The sequence below is a fragment of the Nomia melanderi genome, chromosome 2, assembly GCF_051020985.1.
Source record: "Nomia melanderi isolate GNS246 chromosome 2, iyNomMela1, whole genome shotgun sequence".
NCBI classification, from domain to species: Eukaryota; Metazoa; Arthropoda; class Insecta; order Hymenoptera; family Halictidae; genus Nomia; species Nomia melanderi.
In genome coordinates this window covers 21,026,322-21,050,949 of record NC_135000.1, presented here as the reverse complement: position 1 = coordinate 21,050,949, position 24,628 = coordinate 21,026,322, and the positions used below count along the sequence as shown (strand labels likewise).

General features: G+C 38.4%; 1 protein-coding gene across 3 annotated transcripts in view; it reads left to right on the top strand.

The window, feature by feature from the left end:
* The window catches only part of LOC116429154 (glutamate receptor ionotropic, kainate 2), a 126,575-nt gene that overhangs the window by 76,968 nt on the left and 24,979 nt on the right, over positions 1-24,628 (top strand). The gene's annotated exons all lie outside the window — the stretch shown is intronic.

The window sequence follows — 24,628 nt, the reverse complement described above, 5'->3', positions numbered from 1 at the left end:
GGTCGATGTTTATTGATACAAAACCAAACGCTATCCCGTTCACCGGCGAAACGACGTAGGTTTCGACTCAAAAGAATCCTCTCGCGTCAATAGTTGGCTCGAAAGCGTGGTTGCGGGAGGCAGGAGAGGTGCAACGCGAGCCGGGCATTTGAAAGATCGTCGATTTCCTACGCTCGAACAGCTTCGCGGCTCCCTCCGGCCGGAAGCGAGGAGCAGCGGAACAGGTACCGACTTCCTTTCGCGTTCCCCCCGGAGCCGGCTACTCTCTTTTCAAGCGGCCCATACCATCGCGAGAATGCCCTCCTCCTAGTAAGTGATTACTTCCCTTTCAGACGCGTAACCGGATCGGGTATGCGTGCGCCTCCATTCACTCGGAACGGGACCGGGAGACGCCTTTTCATTGCCGTTTCCCGTGGAAAACCGCCTTCCTACGCCGCCGATCCTCTGATAACGTTATTACTTGTTGTTCCATAGTTCTCTTTACTACCGATCTTCGATGTACAGAGTACCGCGTAACTGATGGTACAATCGAATTAAGCCTGATTCTATGCGAAGGAATGAATCGAAAATATAGGATAAAATTTGCCTTTATGAAGCTTCGTTTTTGAGAAAATCGAGTTTGAATATTCACCGGGTACGCGTGCACTTGACTCGTTATTAGATCTCATTGTAGATTATTGTCCGGACATTTCAATTGAATGGACATTTTACGAGAGTTTGAATACATTATAAAAATGGATACTATACAGATCGGATGTTTCGATTCATATTAAGGAAAAGGAAAAACTAAAATCGCCGATGATCACGTGTTCCATAGTCGTGTAGTCAATTGCATTGAAATAAGTAGTTCCTGCGAGACTTCGTTAAACGTAAATTATTCCGAGCGTACCGATGCAATTAACTGAACTATTTATACACACTATTGCAACTATTAACTATGTATAACACATGACCGATTTGCATTTAGAAGGTTGTTAAAATTCATCGTTGAATAGTATGATCGAGTTATTAATATTTCGTGGCAGCTTCAATAACGTAGATAAGGGTTCAGGAACTCAATTTAAAATTTACCGAGCAGAGTACTTCATTTCGCTGATATGGCTATATTACGTCTTCGCATTTCCACTTCATCGTTTTTAATAATTTTTGGAGCTTAAATGTATATAATGATCAAATTGAACGGGATTAAATTTTATTATAGATCCGGGCACGTCGATTCACGGTAGAACTTTAATAAAAATGGTACCTCTATTTAAAAAGTATACAGTACTCCATCATTCTGTAATCGAACTTTGTCGATAATTTTCTAATTACATCGGTGGAGGTGACTAACGCCGGCGATCCTTGAAGTGTTGCCAACCGCCTGAAAGAAAGAGAGGTACCGGTTGAACCAGCGTGATAAAAACCAGAAGTGAGCCGGCGACTAAGCAAGCGGATCACAGAATCGTGTTTACTTTCCTCTATGGCCACGTTGTCCGCAGAGATTGCCTATAGTTCTATGTGGTGCGTTTGCAAAAAGAGAATACCGAACTACGTAACATAAATACGTTGGGTGATCTCACGAATAATGGAGGTTTTTAAAGTTGAATTTAAAGCAATGACTCCAACTTTTATGATATATATTTGAAGCTAATAATTACAACTTGAGAAAACTGACGACTGTAAATGTTTTTGAAGCATTTGTTATTTTTTCTAGAACATGACTAGACTTTAGAAACATTAAAAGAAACGATAAATACATTTGTTAAGTAACTGCATTACCAGTGACAATATTTAAAGATTGAATGTTAAAATACACCAAGAAGGTGGCACCATATTTGCTGTACCATTTGATGGAACATCCTTCGCGATTTATTATATTCCAAAATTGCACACAAGAAAACCGTGTGCGCGAAAATCTTAATATGAGGAAGCACGGTGCGTAATACCCTGTTATGAGAAAGCCGCAACAGGATCGGAATCAAGGAAGTCACATACATAACGAGCCCATTGACTGCTGCGCCACGTCTTCGGGCTAATGATACATCTATCTATTGAATACAAGCATCAGAATATCACAAATTGACATCATTTATGTACACATGTCCCAGAAATATGCTGCAGTAAAACGACTTCTAGATCTCTAAATTCCAAAATTAATTTACCCACCCCTAAATTTATATATTCTTATTTATATTTAATCAATTATATACTATCTACCTTTCCATCATTACATATTACTACTCTATATCCCTATCTTTAAATTAACCATCAGCAAAAAACAATTTTATTATATTATCATCTCAAAATTCCAAATTGGCATTATCGTTAACACCTGAAAGAATAACATATTACAAAAGTTTCACAAACGAATGATCAATATTTCACGAACGAGATTAGTTTAAGGATCTATCGCTTGCATCTTCTATTTCCCTAAACAATTTCGGAACGCCTTCTATTTCCCTAAACAATTTTTTACCAGAACGTCGGAACCTTTTCCGAGTATCTAATACTTTGGAAAATAAAGTTATCCGGTGCGGAGAGAGTAGGTTGAGAGAGTCGGAAGGGCTGATGGCAGGAGAAAGAAGGAAACGGTCGATCGATATTCAGCGGTAGATAAAGGCGTGATGTATCGTTGCGGTGAATGTGGGAATGGCGGGGATGTTGCTGGCATCGTTGACGGATGCTGCTGTTGCTGGGAATGATCTGTGGTCCAAGGTGAAGAAAATACCAGCTAGGAAAAGGGATAGCAACGGCGCGGCGCGGCGCATCCCTTCCCAGCGATCTTTTAAATTCTCAGCCGAAAACAATTTACCTTTCAACGCGTATGGTTATACCCCCACCCCCCTTCGACTTACTAAAACATGACTCGCCGGATTAAAAAATTCAGGAGAAAGAAAAATTTCTCCTGACTTCTGGCCCCTCGTGATACGCGGCTGTCATTTGCATTTTTATTAAAATTTTTACCGGCATAACATTTGCTTATATCGTGAGATTTTTGGTTTACCGTATTCTGCCGATCTGGCTGAAAAAATAATTCGCCGCCGGGATTTGAATTTTTCCGCGATGAATTTCACGAGGTGGTAATTAAAATTCAATAGCGGAGCACGCGCTAAGAATATTAATAAGCTGGATTTTAAAGGAAATTTTTCATTAAAAGATCTGCATGATATTTTATTTCTATTTTCGAGAATTTGATTTATTTTCAAACTGAGATACACTGATAATTACGATAGAACCTAATTTTCACATTAAATACATCCTTCGTTCGTAGAAAAATGAATAAGATGAATGTATCTTTTTATCTCAAGCTTCACGGGGAAACTCGGTTCATTCTTCTAATCGTTTGGACTATGTTTTCAACAAAATCATGACTTTCTCCTCGAAGCATATCCCCGAGGATAAAACCGTTCCATTGTCGTTGATTGGCTTCCTACATTACACGGAACATATTCCCAATGAAAATTTTCCATCGGACGCTCGGAAATGTTCGCGACTCGATGTCGGAACTTTTGTGCGGCGAAACTTCTCTCGTAGTCGGTCGGTTTTTATTATAATGTTAGAGAGATAGCGGAATTTGTTTGAAAGCGACGCGCTCGGAATACTAAGAGCTGCTCGAAAGTGTCCGATTGTTCACCCATGGGGACCGGAGTTCCTAATAACGATTTAGCACGACTCCGTCATCGTCGGGAATTGTAATTACCCCGCGGAATAATTTACAAGTATCGCAGACACCCGGGCGACAGGAGTTAATCACGATACACCTAATGAAGGATAATGATTAGTCCAATCACTGTCCATTCACACCGTAAGCGTAACGAACAGCGCACTTCCTCTCGATAAAACCGACTTCAATTCACCGTAACAATTCATCGTTTAACGGTTATCACAATTTCTTTGTATAAATTTAAAAACTGATTTCTACAGTAACACCTAACTAATATAAAAATTAATTTTGACAATACCAAACTTAAAAATTGATATTTACAATAACACCTATCTAAAGAAAAATACTTTCGGATCATCGGAAGGTATATGAAAATGAGATCAATCGGCACAAAAAGTCCGAACATTTTCTGTGTCGTTAAGAAAATTGTTTCCAATACATTTCGATGAATACCGATTCGGAAGTCTGTTAACTGCTCCAGCTTTCCAAAGAAATCCCCATTCGGTTCCGCGATCGGAAAACCGTTTCCGTTCCGTTCGGGCGCGTTTTATCGGCGGTAACGCGTCTTTTGGAACTAACTAATTACACGTGTACAAACGTTACTTGCAAGTCAGCTTGTTAAGAGTACCGTCAAAGGTTCAATAACGGGGCACGCGGGAAATTAATTGCAGCTGCTTTGAACAGATCAAACAGACCTTCCATTTAATCTTGGCGAGGCGCGCAAGCGCGAGCGCGCGCTCGCTCGTCCGCGCGAGAGTAAAAAAAAATTGTGCAGCGTCGAGAAGTAATATTGTTACGCGGCTCTGTTTCGTAACCTTTTTTCATCCCCTTCCCTCGCCCGGGCTTTTCCATTATAATTCCTTCGCCGATGTTATCGTAGAACGAGATACGAAAGTTGCCCCGTTTCGTCTTATATTCCTGCCGCTCTTTGCTCCCTTTGCGTCACTCTATTGCCGGGACCCGATAATAGCGCGGCTGAGCCCGACTTTGTGGATAATAGTTATAAGTTTAATTAAACCAGTTCCTCATGGACGCAACCCCCCATTCTTCCTCCGGGATATCGCGGCGCGCGGATGATTCCCGTATCAAAGAAGAAAAATTGCTGGTCGTTCCTTTCTGATTGTGAGAAGAAATTCGTGGGGATTCAAGCCAACCGTGAATTTCGATACAAAATTTCAATTGCGCTTCCATGGCAACCGAACGGATTGTGCGGTGTACACATTTTAGTTTCCTGTTTCGAAACAGCGAAGTTGTTTATTGTCAGCGCTGAGAATTTGTAAGGTTGGGGTTACGTAAGTCTGTAATACGGCGACTAACACGCCCTTATAGTACTTGCAGTCTGATACTTGTTACAGAAAGTTTCTATTACACTCGTAGCTCATTAGAAATTTAATGTGCGTAGCAAGCTTCTACCGGATGTTTGCGTGTATAAAATACAGAGCAGGAATACGTGAGTCTGTGTAATTTGAAATTATCATTCCATTCGCTGGCGTAAATTTTCATGAAATTTTGTAATTTCATAAAATGCGTATGTAATTTCTTGATACTGTGTTACATTCTTTTCGTACTGTGTGCATTTTTTCCGGATATCCTACATTGTAATATATGCAGAATATTGTATAAGGGTGTATCCTTGTTAATATTCCAAAACTGATTAAACAGCGGAAAAATTTACACGCTGGAAATATTCTAGCTTAAAGTTCAGTAGAGTTAAGGGGGGCAACGCGAAAGGGGTAAATAACGAACAGCTCTTTATTTACATGCTAACATATTCCCGTGATCCCTATGGAACGAGTGACAATTTTATAGTCGTTCTCAAGGAACCTAGCTCCCAGACAAAGGGAAAAATCTGGGGGACAACTCTCGTTAAATATTCATGGCAATTAAAACGCCATTCGAGTTTTTCGTTTGGCGTACATGGCGAATCTTAATCCATAAAGGAACTCGGGCCAGTTAGCCGAGTGACCAGCGGAATATTCATTCCATGATGGGCAATTATCGCGCGAGCAGTATCGATCATAAATATCTTAGGCTGTAACATAAACAAGTCTGGCAGCAAGCGCATACGTGTCCTAATGATAAGGATGCAGTTACAACTCATTGCAAATGCCAATGGTAATGAACAAGTATTGCAAATGCGAGCAACTATGATTAACAGACAGCATGCAGTCGATTAAGAACCAGCATTGTCACTTCACGTTTCGCAGAACGAATAGTCAAAGGAAATATAATAAATATAACAGCTAATTTATGTTGCAGCGTCAGTACAACCTGCAGCTTCAATGCTTCCCATTTTTCATTTCCTGGCAGCAGGGCTTTATCTCAGCTCAGTTCCTCTTGCAGTCCCTTCATCTTGTTTATTGGATCGCTAAAAACCACGTTCAAAGAAAATCGTAAACCTGTGAACAACATTGATCCTTGATTAGCTAGTTTATCCTGGCAGCTATATATCCTTCAAAATTTTTCCATTTCTTGATACTATTAGGTTGGTGCATATGAAATGTCGGTTTTTCTTTACATGTGAACGTTTGTCTTCCTGTTTTCGTTATGCTTTTACTTTTGGCATAACCTCGTTTATAGTCGTACTGTCTATTGCCAGAGTCACATTTCAACAAAGAAAATTTCCTCAAAAATGTTCCCTTTTGTTATTTGCTTTCATTTTATACCGATATGAATTCAACCGATATTCGTGTAATTTTTTTATATGAGTATAAACTTGGTAATAGTGCTGCAGAAGCTGCACGCAATATAAACCAGGCGTTTGGGGAGAATACTGTTAACGATCGAAAAGTGCAGCGTCGGTTTGAAAATTTTCGGTCTGGTGATTTTTCCCTACAAAATGAACCGCGTGGAAGACCCAAAACGTCTGTGAAAAATGATAGTCTGAAAGCATTGGTGGAATATTATATTTTTTTCACCTTGCCAATTTCAGAAAGGTTTCGCAATATTGTTGTATGGTCAACTTTCATTCCGGTAGCAAGTTCCCTTGTAGATACAGTTGGATTCGTTTCCACCAATGCTTTCGGAACATCATTTTTCACAGACGTTTTGGGTCTGATAAGCTAGGTACTAACCTAGGTACTTAGATTTCACATCTAAGTTAATTAAATACAACAAATCCTCCTTCTACTTCATTTTTTTTATTTTTTTCAATTTTTTCAAGAAGCTCCGCTGCGATGCAAAGTCCTTGTCCCCTTGTCCGTCTCATACTATCGCATAAATAACGATAAAATGTTTTAATAGTGCTGTTCGCCAATTATTCGGTTTCGGCGCGTCAAAATTTAGAAAAGGGGATACTGGAGGAAAATGTTTATCGTGGTTTGAACCGGTCGCATAGAAGCCACCAAGAGGGTAGCGAATAGAACGGAGAATTTGAATCCGACGGCGGTTCAGTCTTTTCAGGTACTGAAACTAAACGAATCCGACGAATGGCTCGTTTAAAAAATGCATTCGCCCCGGCGTTTTTTCGACGGAGCTCAAAACGCGCCGAGTGCCGGCAAGAATTTTTCGTGGAAACGTTAAAAGCCATCGTAGACACGTGGAACAACCGTAGCCCGGTTTGTAGTCCTTTCTCCTCCGAGCTTGAAATAACCGTGCCGCCATCCGTGGAAATGTTGCTCGGCACGTTGGAAAATTCCTCCTGATATTATTTACCGTCGGAGAAGTGCTTGAAGAATGTTCCAACAACGGAAAGGAGAAATGAGAACGTAAAAGGTCATTCCGAAGTACGTCGGTCTCTTCGTCATTGTTCTGTGTCCACTTTTAAAAATTGTTTAGTCATTTCGGAAAAGCAACCAACCCCTGTTGGCGGATTCTTTTTAAATTGACTATCCAGCGAAGGATACTTGGAAAGTATTTGAAGTATATTTTAGCGATTCGATCAATGAAAATTCTAGGAGTTAGTTGTTTAGTGGAATGTTCGAAGAATGTTGATTTTTATCGAATACCAGGAATTATTCAGAATTATATCGATATTGAAATTTGTGATTCATCATGACTTTTGAGGAATAATTTTCTTGTAATAGAAAGGAACGAAAATTTATGGAGGCAGTGTACTCTACTTTTATTCCTGTTTTCATCAAGTAGCCTTTAGAAACGTGAATTTGCATAAAGATACCGAGTCTGGTAAGAACCTTCAGTGGAAAACTGACCTCTTGACTGTAAGTAGCCTTCTTATGGTTAATGAGTTTATCAACAAGTTTTTCTTCCGTTTTCATTTTACTTATTATCACGGTGATTAAAGAAACTTTCTATAAAAAATTAATCAAAGTAATAAAAAATAATCAAATAATAACATATTAATTACAGTTACATGTTGAAACATTGTCTTAAAATAATTGAATCGCAGATCTTTCATTCTACTTTATAAATTAAACAAAATCCCATTTATAACGAAGGACTGTCGAAGTTCTTACATAAAATTCCTCGCAGTAAATATTAACTGAACGCACAAAGGAACAGTAGATAAGGAAATATCTTGAAAAACGTAATTTCCTTTTTTTCCAACACCGAATACTTTCTCAAACAAGCTAATGAAAATATGTCTGGATTTCAGTTCGCGAATGGAGGAAGAAAAACTTCAGGATCCTCGTCCGGAATATTATTTTCCGTCTCTTGACACAAATCTTGGAGAAATTACTCGAAGATCTTCTTTGATCTACCGCGGGGAAAATATCAAAGTAGAGAAATTAATTGAACATCTGAAGTGAAAGTTTCTCTGAAGTGAAATCGTCTCTTCGTATCACTAATAAAGAATCGCTGTTACGGTCTTTGACGTTCAAAATGTTCTTTAAAAAATCGATGAAAGTTAGAACTTGGTCGAGGGGAACAAATGTTCCTTGACTTTGGAAACTTCATCTCGAACATTGAATACCAAAGCCGCGAGGGAAAGTTAATGTCCCACTCTGCCTGCATTTCTCCCATTGACCGATCTTATCACTGAACGTTCGCTGCGTGGACCGAACCGAATCGATGAATAGAGTCGGGAAGAGAAACCAATTGTCCGACGTATAATGCATATACTGTACCGACGTTTATTCAAAGGTTGTTATCGTTTACTCTGCACTTGCTTTCACTGTTTCCTCTTCGATTCGATGTCTTTCCGATTTTTATGTGGGTAGAAGAATAGGAAAGTTAGATGTACAGGAATCTACCGTTTGTGGTGGAAAAAATATTCTGAGCATGTTTATTTCAGCTTTACCACGGAAAAAAGAATTTTATTTTTCAATTTTGTAATGTTGAATATTGTCATTCGAGTCATCGAACGTTTCTACCTTTGAAAAATATTGTCAACATTGTGAATCCAATTAATCTTTAAATCTATTTTTATTCAACAGTTATACAAATTTCGTTGCTTCAGCTTTTTAAATTTTATTGCAGGATAATATTTAACGCTAAAAACAATGATTTAATATCATTATCAGGAAGTGGGAATTATATCATTATTTATACTTTACTTCCCACTTCCTACTTCAATATTTAAGCCATGAATATATAACATACTGTATAGAAAAAATACTATTATAGAAAAAATATCCTTAACTTTTACACAGATTTTCACCCTCGAAGAATTAATATGTTCCTCCAGGTTACTTAAAGTTGGCAAGTGCCAAGATCAAAGTTGTCGAATTCTTATGGACTCGTTATCTCCCTTTAGTAGCTGCTGCCGCAGTAAAAGGGCGACTACGCGGAGGTCAAACGAAACTATTATACTTCGTAGATACAATAATAATCGAGATTACGACAGCCTTAAAAGTTTATGTCTAATGTAACGCGTCGGTCCGGGCAATTCCCTCTCGCCGATCTCACTCGGCTTCACGGGTTTTAATGTCCTCTATTGTTCGCGGGCATTCCGGTAATGAAGTGCTAACTAAGATTACGAGATTACTGCAATTTTTCTTCATCACCCGGGGAGAATACGTCGAGTGTTTCGCTGGGTGCGTTTTGAACTCACTGCCCTTGTGTCCCGGAAGTTTCCATTTTACAGGGAAAGAAAGCTACCTTTAAAAAAGGTAGTCGCCGTAAAAATTCACGAGGGATTTTCGCAAACGAATGCGCTCCGGTTTCCTACTCTCTCCTTTTCTCGTTCCTACCTACCTTCCTCCATTAAAGATTAAAGATGAACATGGACAAACTGTGTTAGATTACTAGGCCACGCGTCCGCCCACCCCATTGTCATTGAATATTAATGAAGTTATAAATAAATTTGCCGCCTATTGTAATTATAACCTGCAACCGCAAACGTCGAACGACCATTTCAGATAATTACCGGCCGTATTTTACGATTTGTGTCGTGATAATATCGTTTTAATTGGTGGGACGCTACAATGGCTCACTTGGCAACAAAGTTATTATTATTACCATTTCTTAAAATCGTTCATTGATATGTTTCAACTCTTTATCAGAATGCATAGTGTGTAACAATTGGCATTATGGTTTCTTCAGTTTTCTTAAACACTAAATATTAAATATTTAGCTAAAAGTTTGAAGAGAATCGAATATTTCCCTTAAAAATATACCACGCTTCGACTTGCCTGATGAGAATTCCTAACCTCAATTCCCCCGCAGTTTATTTCACCGCTTCGAAAGTTTTCGATCGTGTAATGCATGCAAATTACCTCGAAATTGAAAGTACCTACATCTGCTCGGTATCAAACGGTGCCTCCTTCGTTTGTTTCGCGGTATACGTAACTTTGCGGGGGTGGAAAATGGGAATCGATAACATTTCAATAGTACATGAAGACATCCCTGGATTTAATCTACGCTGCGAGCCGAACGGATTCAATCCGCGAAATGATTGTACAGTATCCATCGTGTTATGCAAGCCAATGCTCTCAGGTATCTCCTTCTCATTCATGGACAGCACGAAGTGTTCCAGCCGATCGCTTGCTATTGATTCGACGATCGAAACGAGAAGACGCGCGGATCGAGGGACGGGGCGAGCATGCAGCAGGATTATTTTGTTTTTCATTTGCGGCTCGAGAATCCCGTGGAAGGCGACTGTAACGCGGGTAAGACCCTAAAGTGGCCCTTTGGTGACGCAACGCCGCGGCTTATTGCTCCGGAACACTTTGGGCTGGTTCCGCCTCGTTGGTCCGCTCAACCCTTTCAACTATCCGGCTCCATTGTCCCGGATCATTAACAGTCTCATGCAAATTTTCCTCGCCGCTTAAACGACAATGCTACGATTAAGTGTACACTATTGCGGATAAGGTATTTGATCATTTGTTTAGTAACCGATCAACCCGTGGCTCGAGAGTCTTTTTCTAAGAGGCTTGTAATCAAAATATTATAGTTCAATTAGATTTTCACTTGTTTTGGAACATATTGGAATTTCTGATAAAAACGAAATTACTTTTCAATTGAAATTTGTATAAATTTATAAACTTTAACACCTGAAGAATTGGATGATGTGTACTTATCAAACAGAAGAATTGTTACTTAAACGAATACAAAAGTCAGAAGTGAATGAAGGACGTGGTCAGATAGGAGTAATATGATTATCAAACATCACTTCCAAATAATTGGTTAGAACTGGTTAGCTCTATTATTCTGTAGTGTGTTTAACGATCAGTTTTTTTCCATCTCAATTAACTGGATGCTGCTGAACTTAATTGGAGTAGCCTTTATGTCCGTCGCCTCGGAACAGCGAAGTACCAAACACCACGGTATTTCGAAACGTAATGAAACACATCACTCGTGTTTCCGTAATACATATTAATACAGAGAATACCTCTTCGGCTGAAGAACATTTCAGCCACCGCGGTAATGCTCGACGAATTTTTATTAAGTGCCTTTTGCATGCAACAAGTGCCGAGCGGCTTGTTATTGGAGATATGTTTGCCTGTCTGTTCAGATAGAACGATTCACTTTTCTCAAAATGAATTTCAATGGAATTCTGTTCAATAAATGAACAGTGAACAACGTTTGACAACCCTCAAACGCAGCTTTTTTCATTTCCTCCTGGCTCTTACTGGAATTTTAGAGCCGTTGATATCTTTGTTGTCTGTTTTCGTTCATAACAAGCTGATAACGTGTCACTATTGATCTGCCATTGTATTTTACAATCTAGTCATAATAAATGTGTTGCAGACTGTATGAAATTCATAAAATTTATTTGGAAAATTGTATTATATTGACGCCGATTATTTTATTATTTTAATTTTATTATCTTTATTATTTTATTAGTTTAATGTTCATTATTTTATTATCTGTATGTAATTCTAGACTATTACCATCGATGGCTGTCAAATTTTTCTGCATGAAGCTTCGTCAAATCCCTACATATCAGTCGAATATTTCGATTCTGAGCAACTCATATCCCTGAATTTCAACTATTTGCTAGTAGCATTACCCTGCAAATGCTCTTGGACATGATTAGAATGATTAAAGAAGGATTTAACTTGAACATAAGTTCTGACAATCCTTGCATCAGCAATCACCCATTATACATAATTTGTAATCAGTCGTTCTCCAATTGGCGCAGAAGTAAAAGCGTCTTTTCGTTACAAAATACACACTTGCTAAATATATAGTGTCCAAAATACATTGAGGACACACACGCGCGACTTACGGTGACCAACAACAATATGAAATTTTCAGTGAAAGCGACATATAATAGGTCAGGATTAGGTTACTGGTTTAGTTACAACAATTCACATTTAAACTGCATAGTTTACAGAGACTTTGTAGACAGATACAATGGGAGAATAATTTACAATATAAACAGTTGAATATTTAAAGGCAATATTAAAAATATTAAAATAACATTCATTCACTACAATATTAACATGTTTACAGATTTAAAGCACTTAACAAAATATTTAACGCAATACTTTACAACATAAAACATGAAAACAGAATTCTTCTTACATTATAATTTTACAAAAAAATATTAAAATACTTCATTTTTATATTATGATATTAATAATGTAGTGTTATATATTCTCTTTCTTCTGTAGATTGAAAGATGACTCGATCTAATAAACGATCAATTTCCGTGACAGATATTCACCTTGTTCCATCAGATACTTTTTCTCAGCTAATGGAAACTAGTTAGACAGCACATGCTAGGTGCCCATGTACGTTTAACCTATCAGTTTTAGTTACTTCGCGCGGCGTTAGCTCTCATCTATTCAACTCCTCTGTCTGAGCAGCGTGCGTCGTCCGTTACACAGTGTCGATCCCTGTCGAAGCATCGCGATCGATCCACCTTGTTCGCGCTAACTTGCCTTAGTTTCGATTAGGTTCTCTCGGCTTGCGGATACGTCGACTTGGAAACTCGGTAATCTGCCGCTGGATACGGATTTGCCGAAACAGAGAGTGAGGGGTCAAAGAGAATGAAAGAAAGAGTGGTGACCACGTCCTTTATCCGAACACGTGACCAATCAGCTCGTTCGTGTACACGAAGTACATAATTGGATTCTGAGGATACACGCAGATTCACCATTAGAACTGTTAGGCGAGCCAAAACGTCGTTTTATCTTTCAATGGGGAGTTTATATTATATAGTACATAAATGAATATTATAAACAAGTAAATTGAAAGAAAATAGAAAGCTTCCGAATAAAATACGCAACGTATAGTTCAATGAAATTTAATTATAATTAAAATGAAACAAGTGAGTTTCGTGATGAGAATTTCTAGATTAAAGACAATCATACGGTAAAGAGTTAACATATAGAAATTAACCATTTCGTTAATGTTAAAGCAAATAAGAAGGTTAAACTCATGTAAAATATTTGAACCTGCAATGATCTAAGGGAGAGTTACTCATATAAGATCATAATTTAACGTACAGAGGCGCTGTAGACGCTCATTATAGTCTAGTTCAGCTTTAATGTAATAATGTAAACATATTAAAATTATGGTTATGCATATTCATACTAAAATTATGGTTATCCCAGGTTACTCAGCAGCGCCATATAATAAAACAAGTTCATGGGAGATCTGTGCAGCCGCTTATAAATAAATAAAATAGTAAATAAGCCGCTTATAAATAAATAAAAAAGTAAATAGGTAAATGAATATTTTACACTGCATTAAATATTAATATTTAATATTTTTTTTATTAAATGTTCTGGAAAGCTCATTCTATTATAATATTTAGTTTCTCGGAGCGAGTGTATTTTTCTTTAATCTTCTCGTGTCATAGGAAACAACAACGATTTTTCTATTCACAGTCTACGATAATTCGTTCAGCCTGTTGAAAATTTCAGTAAAACGACAGTTTCATTGTGCCCCGTGTGTTAGGAAATCCTATAAATGCATAAACACCCGCGGTTTAGTCATGGCGCAGCAACAATTAACCGCCGAGGATCTAATTAGGCGTCCCATTATTCTGGGTGCTTGCGAAATAAACAGGACGCCCAGTGTTTAATCGTTCTCAGTCCGATCAGAGGTGTGCCTGCACGGGAAAACTCATTATAGAACGAATTGAAAGAGGTAAGGCTGCTTTCACGTGTGGAGTTTAATTGCGGTGTATTTATATTCTTGTTGATTCAACGCGGTGTGATGTTGACAATACAGATATATCAAGAATCGATGTTCTGCTGTTTGGAAAAACGGTATTAATCCTTTGCGGACAAAAATATTTATGAATGCGAAACGTTTATATTTCTCTATTATTACTATTAGTTTGTAAGAAGTCGTATATTCAGCGTTTCTAATCAGTCTGATGGATTTTAATCTATTTCAATAACACCGTATCAATAGTATCAACTATCGTTCACTGCAATTCGGAAGAGTTGCACGTTGCAGAAGAGAAGACAGGCGAAGAAGAAAGGTGCCCTCGATTCGATAAATAATTCGCAACGTCTCTTAATAATTCCTGATGTTGCTGGTTCGTGACGGCATTAAATTGGATCCGTATCGCCCTCTGAAAAGAAAGAGTTAAAGGCAGCTTTTACGACGACCGGGTACTTCTTTGAGGTGTACGTACGGCCCCCCGGTGACAACACGAACTAAACAGAAGTTTCTAAGAAAATTGTCTCACGTTCCTGTACGAGTGACCGTTTTTCGCCAGAGCCGGCGGCGGTCGAAGAAATTGAAAATAACCGAGACATTTTATCGGTGCTGTTGGAGTTGATTTAAAACGACCCCACTCCGCAATGGTTACCCTTTCTGCTTTATCTGGGTTTCCCAATTTCAAATTTATGCAGCTGCTTAGATTAAACTAAACAGTAGTCCAGCCTGCATTATCGTATTAGAATGCTCAATACCCGAAAGATGAAACCAATGTTTTCTGATTTGTCAAAGAAAAGAATAGTTTATATTTCCAAAATGACTGTAAAATAAGAACCTTTATTTGCATGTATTTCAGACATCACCTCAAAACGAACGTTTAATGCCGTTGCACGTTAAAGTGTAAACTTTGAACTTCGATTTTATGGATTAACAGCTGGATGTGGTGTCGTCTCGATCCACGACGATTCGGAGTATAACGAAAGTTGGAGAAATTCTAGAATTGACTCCGGAGAGCACGTTATTTTTTATTCGTTAGTGGTGACACTGTTTTTGGTGACAGACTCGGCTGTCCTTCTTTGATTTATATTTCGGAAATTTTAAACGGCTCTCAACTGTAACAGGGAATACGTTTAGGATACTCTTTGAATTTACTAGAACATGCCAAATTGAAGAAACTACAGTGAAAATACTAATCCCAATATAAAGTAAAAAAGAGGCAATTGCCTCTGGACAGGCTGTAAAGAAGAAAAATGTTTTCAATGGTTTCATAAAGTTATTTCTGCTATGGGTCTGCTTCGCTAAAAACCGTTTTTATGAGGGCTAATTTAAATATTGAATTCATGGATCTTCTAGATACAACACTGGAGAAGCTTCGAATTGATTAATTCGAAAATTAATCTGCGATTCAACGAAGACGAAAAATACTGAATGTTTATATATTTTAAAATTGTGACGTAAGTCGTCGATTCATTTTTCATTACCTGAAATTATACATTTGAACATTTTCAATAACTTTATGACTGTACTGCGAGAATAATATTTCGAAAGAAGTTCTATGACCGAAGAGTAAAAGCGATTCGGCTTTAAACATGAATGTCCTAATGTAATTCCAATCGGTCATGGCTGTGAGGTTTGCTTAGTTCAACCCGGCAGAATTGCAGGAAAGTTAGTTTCCGTGGGACACTAGTTAAACTGCGCGCACATTCATACGTAACCAGCGGTACTTTCTGGTAGATGGAAAATCAGCCAAACAGTAGAGCCTGGCACGTGAACATTACTGTTCCACGTATACAACTCGTAGCTGTGCATTTATTCGCACTTGACAACCAACCCTTAATTGTTTCCGGACGGAAATTATGAAAATTTATACCATTTGCAGTTACTGCCGTTAAAAACTCAATTACTAAATTCCGCCGGCACATAAAGCAATCCCCGATGAGAATAAACTTAAAATTACATAAACGAGGAAAGATGATTTCTGGTAATAATTTAGGTGAAATTAATATGCAATTAATATTGACCTACAGTTACAAGACACATCATATTTGATTCTTATTCTTGTGCTTCAGGTGATTGCTACATTTCTTAAATGCCAGATGAATTATTCAAATATCTTCTTTACAAATATTGGATACAATAATAACTGATAAATTAATTATAATCACGAATGTTCTACCTTATCATTACCCTAATCCATTTTTCATTTTCAAGGGTAAAAGCTTAGAAAAAAAGTATACACATTCTCCAACTAGAGATACAAACATAGTAATGACATAAATCGCTAAAAGTATCCTCGCAGCAAAGTTTCAAACCTAACCGAATCTCTAAATCCGTCCCTCGTTCCATGAAAACAGAATTTCCTGCTGTATCAGATTAATCGATGTTCCTCAGAGATCGTCGATATCAGTGTGATAAGCGCGGCGCATTCCGTACGAACCGCGAATACTTTCATCGATTAGCGAAAACGATTAAACGATGCCCGATAGTCGAGGACGCTTGTTTTCCGCGCGCACGCAGCCCGTTCCCCGTAAGGGATACGGCGAATCACCGTCCTAGATATTGATTATTCGATTTTTCGAGGCGTTCCCGGCGGAATAATATTGTCTCGCGGATAAAGAAACAGCCGTACCTGTGTCAACGGTGACACTAAAAATCGCCTGAAAGCCGCGTTTACACAACGTATCAACGGGGACACAGCGGGATGGAAAAGTGCGAGATTCAATTTCACGGTTCAATGTCCTTCGATGACTCCGCTATCTATTTACCGTACAGTCGCGCAGCCCGTGGTTTTGCTATTCCGAACGAATATCCCGCTTAATTAACGCGAACCGAGCGTGACCCCGCCGAGAACAGAAGGGACACGCGAAAAAATGAAAAATACGTACGGAATGTTTAATTACTCGACAACATTTTAATGAAGCCTCCCGTCTGCGGGGATGATAGAATCTTAATAATTCATCCCGACGTGCTGAAAGAAATCACCGTGCGAGATCCGACCACAATGTTACGTCCGCATGAGCCTTTTATTCGCTACGCGCGACAAATTCCGTGCGCGGGGTGTTAGAAAATGAGGATCAGAGACTTTTATAGTATTTACAGAAAAGATAGATAGTTGCAACGAAAATTAAAATTTATGCCTGTTAAATTCAACTCATAAGAGCTTTTTCGATTAGTAATAATTTCCTGACATAATGAAAAGATTCGTTGTACAAATAAATTTATCGTGGTACTTGAATTCTCTTCCTATTAATTATTCAACTGTCTATTTAACACACTTTAATATCTATTACGAAATGAACAAGTGAACTTTCATTTATATTTGGTACACGGGGATCGAAGCTATATTCCTCTTTTCTTCGCGAACTTTATTTTCCTCTATGAAAAGTAGACCATCAGGATTTTTCGTTCGCAGAATGAGGGAACTTGTCTTGCATTAATAAAAAAGTATTAAACGTACCAATAATAAATATAGAAAAGAAATATTTTATAGCTAAGTGGACCTCTCCCATAAATGACGGTAGCAAAATGGTAAAAGCGAAGATACCATAGCAAGACCTGTTGAACACATAGAATTAACAAAAATGCATTGAATATAACAATAATTATCTAGAAGAACAAATATTTGACAACTAGTAAATCTTATTTACATATCCTTTTCATTGCATTTCAATAGCCACATTTAATTGACCAAAATCATGAAAATTTATGATAACGGCAGCGAAATGGTAAAAGCGAAGATACCGTAGCAGGACCTGTTGAACACGTCGCGGGTGGCCGACAGGTGCATCCGTCGGGGTCCGTCGTCGATTTCCCAGCCGAAAATACGCGTCACGTCCGCGGCATCGATTTTCCATATCACTCACCGCTGGCCCCAGGAACTTTTTTTGCACGATGGCAAACGAAAGTTTCGTCGACCGTGGGAGCGCGGCGAAGACAAAGCGGACAGATCGATCACTCGCCCCCGGTTCCCGACGCCATTTTCGATCACGCCACCTGTGAACGCCGTGTCCTCGCGAATGGAAAAGTTTCGGGGCGAATTCTTCTTCAGACAACGACCGAAAACCGGCTGGGAAATCCCACCGATCGTCCCGAACGCCACATTTAAACGGCGTTTAACACTTTTCCCAAACACTCGAGGCCTGCTCAGCCAGACGTACGCCGGCACGGAAACTTCGTAACTTCCTTAATATACGCGCCGAGAAAGTGAAGTTTCGGGTGGAGCGTGCACGCGTGCGTCTCGCGAACTTCCGAAACGTGAGACACGATGTTTGCGTACGTTTCGCGTCGTGATTCGTATGTTTTTCCGTTGTAAGCAGAAGGGTAATAAGTGTAATCGAAGAAGAATTGATGGAGTCAGATGGGGGCATGGACAATTATTTTTATTGTGAGCAATTGAGATTATATAGATTTTTATTCTATATCGTGGAAGTGTATATTGTCTTGAGAAATGGAGATGGCATTTTTATTTTCAGTTTCTTAATGTCTTTACGAAGATATCGCCATTATTTGGACATTTTTGTGTCGACTTGTGTTCGATATAAAGAATTGTAGCAGATTTTATATGGTTTGTTGAATATTAATTAAAAAAGAAAATTATCACTGTGACATTCGTATTTTGCATTCTTTCACTGACAGAAATATTGACTGGATATTACTAAAAGTTATTCTGACTGTTATTAAATACGTTACTAATTATCACAATAACTATGAACTATTTCCTTTTTCCATAAATTTCTCTTTGGTAACTTTGAGTATTATTTTCCAATGTAACTGGAAAATAAAAAAACGAAGTTATTTTATCTAAAACCAATACAATATTTCTGTCTTTAAAAATAAATGATTGGAATCTATATAAATACAATAGACTGTTATGCCGAACCACATCCATCAATAAATGTGTGCTTCGAGGGAAGTCCCATTTTTAATATTCGCATTTTACTGCGTATTCTTCCGCAGCAGTGTTTCAATATCTGAATATTTTTCCATCAATGAAGTTATCAGCCTGTGTCACGGGCATTTTTTTTTTTGCTTTTTCAGCGTACCGAAAGGTTTTACGAAACTGCTCAATTTGAATATTTCCCGCTTGTCTCGATACGCGGATCGTTAGTCGTCCAGCTGTCGATATTAATCGTTGTCGAGTCGTTTCGAAATTCTAATCCATCGTAATGGAATTAAATCGAGCCGTAGGAGCCTGAAAGAACGAAGGAATAAGGTGAATGATCGATCGACAAACGATACGTTCGTTCAAGTGGTATCTGGAGCATCGAGCACGCGTAGAATTTAATGCGAATCCGTAAAAAATGGTTCCTCGTGGAAATACCATTCTTCTACTGGGACAGACTTCCTAGAAATTTAATTTACTATCAAAGGTCGGCCATTGTAAATCATTTAAAATCATTTTCAAAAGTGCCGCTCGTTTCTCGGTCCCGACACAACTGTTCACGTACCATAAAAGAATCGAATGGTCGTTCTAACACATATAATTAAAATGGAAAATTAAAACGACTGCGCTCAATGGTAGATTTCAATTTTATTCTCTCTCGCACATCAAACTTATCAATTGCGTGTTACGTGCTGCATGAAAAGTAATTAATATAAACAAATTCAGATAATGAATTATTTCTTCTATCTCACTGACTCGTGATTAATGAAGTATGCAACTCAGTTTTTCAATTATTGAATATTAAAAATTCAAGCAGCAACGTTCATGCTAAAAAATCCAATACTTCCTCGCATAATTTTAATATTCATTACAATTGTACCATTTCCTTTGAATATTCGCCCATACAAAAAAGTTAGATGCCATTACAAGGACTGTCTGCAAAAGCAATCGATCAAGCAATTCTTATCACAGGGAGTCAACAGGAATAATCAATTATCCTGTCCAACAGAATTCTCTCACAGGTGGTTCGTCGAACAGCGAGTCGAATGTTTCGTCAACTATCCGAATCTTCGCTTCGCGATCTAATAAGAAGCTCCGTTGCGAGAACAGTTTCGGATACACGAAAATCTGTGTTTATCCGAGAACCACCGTGTAACGCTGCCGGCATTTAGACTCGAGCCTGCTGAACCGCGCTATCACGATGGAGTACGAGTCTTCCCATTAGCAGGTCAGTTACCTTGCTCGCTCGCGTTCCGTTCTCAGCAAATTGAGACTGATTTCGCCCTCCGCGACTTTGATTCGGCGCGCCTCGAATCTCCATGAAAATTAGCCGACGCTAACGGGCCAAACCGCCGTATCTCGGCCCTTCCTGGAAAGAGCCGCGGTCCCTTCCACCCTCTTCTCGTCTTCGGCTGAATATCAGTGCTCATCGGGGAAAAATCCTATGCATGTTAAGTACACATAAGAAGCTCGCCCGGTCGAAGGTCGGGTTGATGGCTGCCGGTGGAAGGTCGTGAAATTGCATCGGGATACCCCCGTCGAAAGGTGTCCGTCCGGTCGAGGCCAAGCGTGAAGATACAGTCTCGCGGATGAAAACTGTAACACCATGATAATATTCAAAGCCTTCACGTATTTGCTCCGAACTAGGTCTCTGAAAATGAAATTATACGATTGGGAATGAACCGAGTTTCAGCCTGCAATGAAATTTGCATCGTATGCAGATCTCAAGAAGTTTCGCGTGAAATTTTCTGCAAATTTTTTGCATACACAGGGTGAAATTATTTATAGACACAGTTCAATTTATGGTTTGTTGTCGCTTGGAACGGATCCTCCGAAGTCGATTTAATTTCACCTATTCTTCGTGGCGTTTTAGTCACTGATATTTCTTCGTTGCCACACAAAAATTTGAACAAAATCTCGAACACAATTATAGACACATATTCTGAAAAAGAGATAAATAAAAATACTTTCTCAAAATCTCCAGAGAACATTTCAGCCTGACACAACGCAAACATATGTATGTTCATAATAATTCTCTTCCCTCGGACAAAGGAGCATCAAGTAAAATCACATAAAAGGATAGCTAATTCCAAGACCGACAATAGCACCTTACATCTTTCACTGACAATGAAAAGAGGTTCGCTATCCCCTCGAACGAACCATACAAAGAAAGATTGATATACCGTTACGCCGGCCAGGACACTGGACGAAACAGTAACTACAGCCTTCGCTGACTATTATTGATTTCACAACGGTCAGAAGCCATTATTGCCAACGTAATCCCGCCGTAGACGTCGAGCCACGACAGCTGACGGAGGATTACGCGGGGAGGGACAGTGTCTAAGTATCGATATGAAATATGATATGGAGTGGCCGTTCAGTCAGTCAAGTTTGACTACTGGCTGATGGGGGATGATCGCTTAATCCCGCGACTGCCGCTCGAATGATTGAAATTATCTTCATGACTGGCATCGCGATCATGCTAGTTGGCCGATATTATGCAAACGCGCCGTGGTACCGCGTACACACGCACAAGCACGTCAAATGTATAATTAGTGTGTCAAAATAATGCATTAAACATCCCCTTTAATTATTCATGGTGCCAAACCGTGTACCGTGCCCCTGTTTTGACAGTTTCAATCGAAGTAACGGGTCCACGGACATGTTTTATTAACTTTTCCCACGTCTCCATGGACTTACGTCCATGCCGAAGGTATTAAGTTACCCCATAAGTTCGTGCTGCGGTGTGTTAATATTTCACGCGTTACGTTTCGTAATCGCAAAGCTATACTAATCTGAACTGCTTCAGTTTAGTCAGTAGAAGATATTCGCGGGCGACAGATCGCGAAGCTATAAAAATGTTATGCTTGATGAAATATTATCTTACATATACGATAGAAAACTAAGCGGCACGAACTTATGGGAGTAACTAATATTAAACAAAATGATTTATCGAAAACACAAAAATATTTCACGCGTTTCATATTAAAACGTACGCGGCATTCGTCGCTCGTAATGTGCGTGTCGTCCCTTTCGTCGCAAGATGAATGTGCTTCTGGATGGTGTTAACGGGATGTTGTCCGGGAACTTTTTAATCAAAGGGACCATTAATTTGTCTAAGGAACGAGCGCCACGTGTGAACATTGCGATCGACAGATGCGAGTAGCATATTTACGAACAAGGTTTTTCGCGTTTTCCGTTTGAGTGTCGGAATGCGTTGAATGATATTGCGTGTCTTTGGAAATATGAAAGGAGTGTGTGAAACAGAGGCATTGTGCTTTGGATAAATAATGTTTATCTACCTGGGACGCGTGCGTTAATTAATGGACAGGGAGCAATTTAATTATATTGTAATTAATTTATGATGTAACAGAAGGAGGATTTTATTTTATGCTCGTAATGTTTTCATTATTGTTATGCACTTTTTTATACAATTTAAACATATTACGTATACAATGGTAATCACTGAAAGAATATAAGGAAAATATGAGCACGGAAATGAAGGGTTACAAATTAATTATTTTAAAATCCGAGTGCACTACGCTTCTGCGTACCTCATTAAAATATTTTTAACGTTTTATTCGATTTTAAATTCAACACACTTTAAAACTGTCTTTATTAGACATATTTTTAGAACAGTTAATAATTAACAAAATTACGTGTCGTCTAAGTTTCTGTCATTCGTGTGCTTGCAATTTGCTTGTTATAGACGCAATTTTATATTGACTTGAAATTTACTTAAATGTATTTCGATTCATTGAAATTTACTGACCACTATTTATTGAAATTTCTTTAGATTCGACATTAACCTAGCGTTTCCTGGAGAAGCGTCTGAAAATTTTTGTCAGCCGTCAGTTTAACCGTAGGCACGTAGCATTATCGAGCACGGGGTCGAGAACGATTGGCCGAAATCGCGGCGGGTTCCTTCTTGAAGTAGCACCCGGAAAAATTGTCCAATTTCTCGGCAGCAAAATCGCTTTCTTCCGCGGAAAATCCGGCGTCGCGCGAGTAAACGTCTGGTAGGATTGGCAATAACGGTGATGTTTGAATTTATCCTGTCTAGCGGCTCGTCGAGGCAGCTGGACGTGCACGAAAAACTCGAGATAATTCACGTTAAATCGTTTCTCACCGTTTTATTCGTTCTGCGGTGGCCGTAGCCGCGTTCCGGCTAGTCCACTTCCTTTCTGCGTTCACAAACCACCGTATCGGACGGCGAAGTGCCACCATACGGACGGCTGTTGTCGCCGGAAATGGAAACGTTGCGCAAATAATATCCCCTTCGTGATAGTTCCCACTAGATACAAAAAGCGGAACTGGATGGCTGCGAAACAATTTCCCTGGTCCCGGATTATTTGATTCTTTAACGATTCAAAAATGTGTTTTAATTTATCCTTCATTATTTATTCGGTTACTTATTACTTTCAATTTGAAATAATAAAATATATAATATATAATATCTTTGAGATATTTTTGGGATATCCTGGGTGAAATATCTTCGTTTTGGTGATAATGATTCTTGATAATTACTCTTGATAACACGAACGATAATAAATGATTTTTTTAAATATTTTAGATGGAATAAGTAATATTTATAATATTTTTCAAATTTTGGAGGAAAGGTAATAATTATTATCATTGAATAGATTTATTGTAAGTGTAAGAGATCATACATTTGAAGTCAATTAATAGATATCATTTGCAGTTTCTTGTGCATTTTAGATCTCACAGTTTTATTAATGAACGGCAAATATAATTTATAGTACTGTATTTCAGTAGCGAACTACACTCGTCGATAATAAATATTCGAACATAATCCCAAAGGGATTACCCTGTGATGAAACGCACATGTTTGTTACGCGTGTTCAAGTTACGTTCTCGTTAATTGCTTACGCATCGATCTTGCATTCCCTTGATGTTACAATCAGCTTGATTGTTCTACTATTTGCATTCATCATTCGAACCTGAGTTACCTTACCTCTGATTGGTCTTAGTCTCAACGTCCAGGCTACTTCAAAATAGTAATAAATAGTAATAACACCCTCCGTATATAATAATAAAATATAATAATAAATTACGAAACCATTGAATGAAATTTGATTGACATGTAACTTTTAACGTTGAACATTTTTAATATCAAGACTAATGACAATATGTGTATGAATCTCATTAAATAATATACATAGTATAATCAAACCCAAATTGTAAAAATATAACAATTATTTTATGGGAAACTCTATTTGTCAAGGAAATTGAATTCAATTAATGTGGTATGTGTGCCTGTGCATTGCTTCCTAATTCTACTTGTAACTTTGTGCCTTTCTCCCTACAATTTACTCATTATACGAGTATCAATTATCAAATTACATTCCTTTACCACAGTCATTATTCACAAGCATCAATCACTGTAGAAACATTCGACAACGAACAGACAAGAGACCTAATCAGTACCCAACAATTGTTCAAACTCTATTCTTCCACTACAAGAAACAAAAATACTATTTTCACCATTCATATCTCTTCACATATAGAATTAAACTGTCAATCATCGAATACCTTAAGAAAAAATTAATTCCTCCCACGAGCATTGCTGGCGCAGATCAAACACAAAGGTGAATACACATTGTATGAAATTATCA